We start from the raw sequence: 5041 nt of genomic DNA, 5'->3' as shown, positions 1-5041 counted from the left end.
CGGATTGCGGCTCACAAGTGTGGCTGGAGTAGGGTTTTCACAACGTGTAGAGGGACCCTCAGAGGTGCAACTTTGGGAGGAACTTACTTCCAAAATACACAAATCCTCCTTCCGCCGCCATTTGATAAGTCTCTAGTTTCACCTCATTGCAGAGGATCTTTAGTTTTAACTCGTTGCAGAGGCTTGGGAGTTTAGGCTCATTGCGGAGTAAAGCTAGATTACCCTCATTGCGGAGGACGTCGTGAGACGTATCTAGTTTATTCTCATCAAGAAGACCGGATTTGTAGAGTAGTTTATTCTTATCACGGAGATGGGACTGATGGAATGAAGAACCACCTGGAACCAAAGAGGAAATTGGGGATGGGGGGAGGCTCACGAGTGTGGCAGATTGCAGAGTTTTTGAAAGAGGGGCGGCATCCAGCCTGGAGGTGCATCTATGGAGAGAACTTACTTCTATGACTCCATGCCTCCGCCAAATTCCCATTTCCTCCCTAAACTCCCTGGCCTCCACGCCCAAGGGTCTAATCCGCCGAAAGTCCCGGTCTTTGGTACAAAACAGAGCCGTCTTGCTATGAAACGAGGAAAGTTGAGAAACTGGTGGTACATGATAACTTGAGGGAAAAAAAAACGTTTTGCGAGTCGGAGAGCTGATTGAAGGAAATATTTTTAGGCTTTGATAGGCTTTCTTGATGTTTTTGGGGGTTCCTGATTTTAATGGCTGAATATGAAGGAGGAAGCTGAGGAAGGAATGAAAAGTGCAAATTTTGAGACTCTTGTGCTGAAGTTGAGCCTACGATCAAACTGCAAGACTCTATATTAAGTTCTCCGTGTGTCAGGCCAACTGCCCCTATAAAAAATGTAGCCCCTCCAAAGGGTCCTCGCGGGCCTTTCCCTTCCGGGTGAGAACCACCTTACATCCGTTGGCAGGAAACTCGTGAAAGAGTTCACAATACTAAAGGTTTTATTGCTAATAAGAAAATGATCTATCCGCCAGACACAGAGATGAGAGGATAGTGAATAAACAATGTTTTACCTAAAGGCGGAAAGTTGGCTGACTAAGGTGTAGCAATAAAAGATATTGAAGTTGAAGTGAGATGGAAAAAGGGCTGCAGTGCAGCTAAGATTGCGCAGTGGCAATAGGGACGATAGCGTCTAGGAGAGGCGACTGCGCACAGTGTCAGTGCTAAGACTTCAGGGAAGGAAGTTTAAGAGAGATTCTCTTACATGGACTTGGTAGGTGGAGCGCTTAACACTTGCCTAACCGAGCTAAGAGACTTTGGATACTCCTGGTATCTGTGGTTTGTAAGTCCTGATGATTAGCATCTGAGTGCTGTTATATGGCACATCAGTGCAGGACTTACCTTCTCTCAAAGGGCTGGAAATCCTTTTGCTGAGGCTTGAACCCGACGGGTCTAGATGGGCGTCGGAGGTTGGTGTGCTGTAATAAGGATAAGTATCCCGTCAGCATTGCTGTCCTAGCTATGGCAAACCCGGCTTCCCAACTTACCTTGAAGGTGGTTGGGTCCGCTTGGGTTGCTTTGGCTCTTCGTCTATTGTCAACGTGGCTGTGGATAGAGGAACAGAGTTTCAGCATGCGCTTACTCCTTCTGTCTGGGAGTTGCTGTCAGCCTTAGAGTCATCACAGCTGACCTAAAAGCTGCCTGTTCTACCTTTGTTACATGTAAATTACTTTATATCTTTTTCATCTTAAGAGATAACCTTGTTTTGACTTCATATTCTGTTTCCTCATGCAATTTTAACCCTAGTTACAACTTATCAATTCATTGTAACTATACTCCTTCCCTGAGTTATTGAGTTGTGGCGCGCTTGCGCAGTTGTGACGTGTCAGCGCTACCAGGCGCGCCAAACCACATGTACATATGTAAATTACATAAGCAAACTGTGAAGATTTTCGTAGTCAGGATCCCCCTTGCCTGAGGCGGATCTACAGACTCCAGCACACCAGAACCACACCCCAGAGAACCCCAGGATCACCACCAAAGAGATTACTACACTCCCAGTATACCTACCGTCACAGGCGCCTAGGATATTGACAGAAAGTAACCTCTTTCACTGAACCTTGTTTATCTCAGAGGTACAACTCTGTGTCTTGCTTGATCTTCTCTTTTCTGCTGGTTTTGTCTTCTTCTTGATCACAGGGCTGTCCCTCCAAATCTACTGGCCTTTGCCTCTATCTTGATCACAGGGCTGTCCCTTATTATCATTTGGCCTTTGCCTCAAAATCTAGGTTCAGGGCTGTCCCTCAGGTTTCCCTTTAAGAACCTTGACTATCCAGAAGGAAGCTAAAAAATTGTGGCTGGATTAAACTTATCTAATCCAGATACCCTCCTGAAAGGAAGCTGTAGCACTTCTTAGCACAGATTAGCAGCACTCTTCTGAAGAGTAGCATTGCCAGTGGACGTGCATTTCCACTAGAATAACCTAGTACTTCTCTTCTTTCTTATCCTGCTTGATTTCTTTCTCTCTTTCTCTCTTTCTCTTATAGTTGTATTTTCTTTATCCCAAGAAATCCAACTATTGCCCCCCTTTTTCTTGTGTCCTGTTGTCACTATAGAGACTCAGGCTCACAGTTGCATGCATATGCATGGACCTAGGGAATGCGCGGACTTACCGCTCCCCCTTGCGGGGTTAGGGCTTCGCTCCTTGCACTTCCTTTGGACTGGGTCAAGCCCTGAGTCTTGACAACTTGCTCTCCCAAAGACCCGTCTCCGCTGAACACAAGGAAATCTCGATTCTCCGACCATTAGCGTCTGGAATGAAGATCTTTTTGCCCGTCTGTCCTGACAAATCTAGTGTGACATCAAAATCTATGAGGAATGGACGGCCCAGAATAATGGGACCGTCCACCCGCGTAATCCAAAAATTACAGGTCCCAACAATAGACTTGCCGATGCGTATGGGAAAGTCCTTGGCCACGCCAACTAGCTCGCAGGCCTGATTGCCTATGCCGTGAACAGCCAAGCTGAAGTTTACTTGAGGGCTCAGACGGAGCTTGTTGGCTTTTGCATCCGAGATGAGGTTGAGCTGCGATCCTGAGTTGACCAAAGGAGCTGCGTTTCCCTCCTCCTTGCCGAGCAGACAGGGGAGAAATCCCAACGGACAAGAGTAAAGGCGGTTCTCTTCTGTTGGGCCCAAGGATTCTTCCATCAACGTTCCCAACGACACCTTCAACTCGCCAGATCCTACCTCCACACGCCTCCTCAAAACCCACTTCTTCATCCCATCTGCGACCGCCGGTGCGATAGAGAAGAGCTCCGAGACCGTAAGAGTCGGAACTTTCAAACCACCAATCTTCCTGAGGACTCCTTTGACCGCTTTAGGATGATCCTTTGCGACTCCCCGCTCAAAACAAACCCTAGGAGTACCAGAATCGGCCTTGGCCTCCGGGGTCAATGGTGTGGACTCCTCTGCTTCTGGATTTTGCAATTGAGACGAGGGAGATTGCTCAAAGAGCTCTGGCTTGGCTTCCATATCTGTAGTCTTGGATTCTGGGCTTTGGGAACAAGGCTTCCTAATGGGCTTCTTGGCCTTTGATGAGGGAACTGCAGGAGCCTTGTAAGGACTGGGCGCCTCATGTTTCTTGTGTGCCGGGTCGGACTGATAAGCTCCGGAAAAAGATTGTGACGAGACCACTGGAGGATACCAGGGATCTAAGGTGCCGCAGGTTGTCCAAAACTCTGTCTCCAACATATTCGTCTTGGGCTGATAGGATGCGACAACGTGGCGAATTGGACGCAAAGAGTCAAACAGAATCAGGGCTCCACTGGGAAGGAAGAAGTTCGTTCCCTTCTGCTCGACCAACTTCTCATCCTTGTCCTTCTTCAGCTTGAAACAACGGGCCATGCCATGGCCCTCACGATGACAGTAGTAGCAGAATAAAGGACCACGAGATCCAGAGGAGGGGTTCGGCGGTGACGGAGCCGCCAAAAGTTCTTGCTTCAGCCACTGTTCAAAAGACTGCAGCATTCGGGTCAGGTTGTCCACGGTAGCAGGAGTCTTTGACTGATCCACCGTTTCCTTGGGCCGGCAATCCGCCTCCATTTTGAGCATCACGTCGTTGGCTGCCTTGAAAGGACCGGGAACAGGATTTGAGGATCGAGAATCTTCAAAAGTCAAGGCGGTCTGAGTATCCATCACGGTTGTAACGGCAGCTTTGAGGAGCTGAAAGGACGGCATTTGGAAGCGCTTATCTAATGTTGTCACCATGGCCTTCTCCTTGATGAGTTGCGCTCGGATCCGGTCTTGGATAACCAAAGGGAAGGCTTGGTGGTACTTCTTCCTCAGCTCCTCCTTGGAATCGATGTGCTTTTTCAGCACCAGATAGGACTGGATAGGCTCCCACACTGCATGGATTATCCCCTCGGACATACCCGTCCAACAAGAGCTTGGACGGGCATGTCCGACCAGATGTCGGAAACTGGCGTCCAACGGGTGGGCAAACCCACCCATCGAATCCTCCTGTCCGAGCAGAACTCGGACATTCCTGCTCAACGGGTTCTTGAGCAGCAAGGCCCGACCACTCGTCGGACTTGCCAGTTCGTGCTGCAGTCGGCAATTGTTGCTCAAGCAGTCCTCGGACCAGATTGTTGGACAGCCTTGCCGGAGTAGACGTCGGACAAGGCTGCCCGACCAGTTCCCATTGGTCGTTTTCTGCTGTTCGACTGGTCAGCTAGTTGGACAGAGCTGTCCGACAAGTGAGCTTGTCGGACAGGTTAGTCCGACCCTCCCATGTCCGACAAGTCCAACTTGTCGGACATGTATGTCCGACAAGTCTGACTGGTTGGACATTTTGGGTTTGACAAGTCTGACTGGTTGGACATTTTAGGTTTGACAAGTCAGCAAAAACCTAAACCGCACCCTGAAAATCCCACTAATGTAAAAAAAAGAAACAATGTTTTGCAACATTTAACAACAAAATCTTGTGAACACATAAACCCATGTTCACAACAAGTCAACTGCCTTTTCTGATATTTACAAGGTGGAAACTAGGTGTAAACTAACTGTAAACCACACTTTACAA

Source organism: Puccinia triticina, chromosome 8A (assembly GCF_026914185.1).
Source record: "Puccinia triticina chromosome 8A, complete sequence".
Taxonomy (NCBI): Eukaryota; Fungi; Basidiomycota; class Pucciniomycetes; order Pucciniales; family Pucciniaceae; genus Puccinia; species Puccinia triticina.
This window is presented reverse-complemented; position numbering follows the sequence as displayed.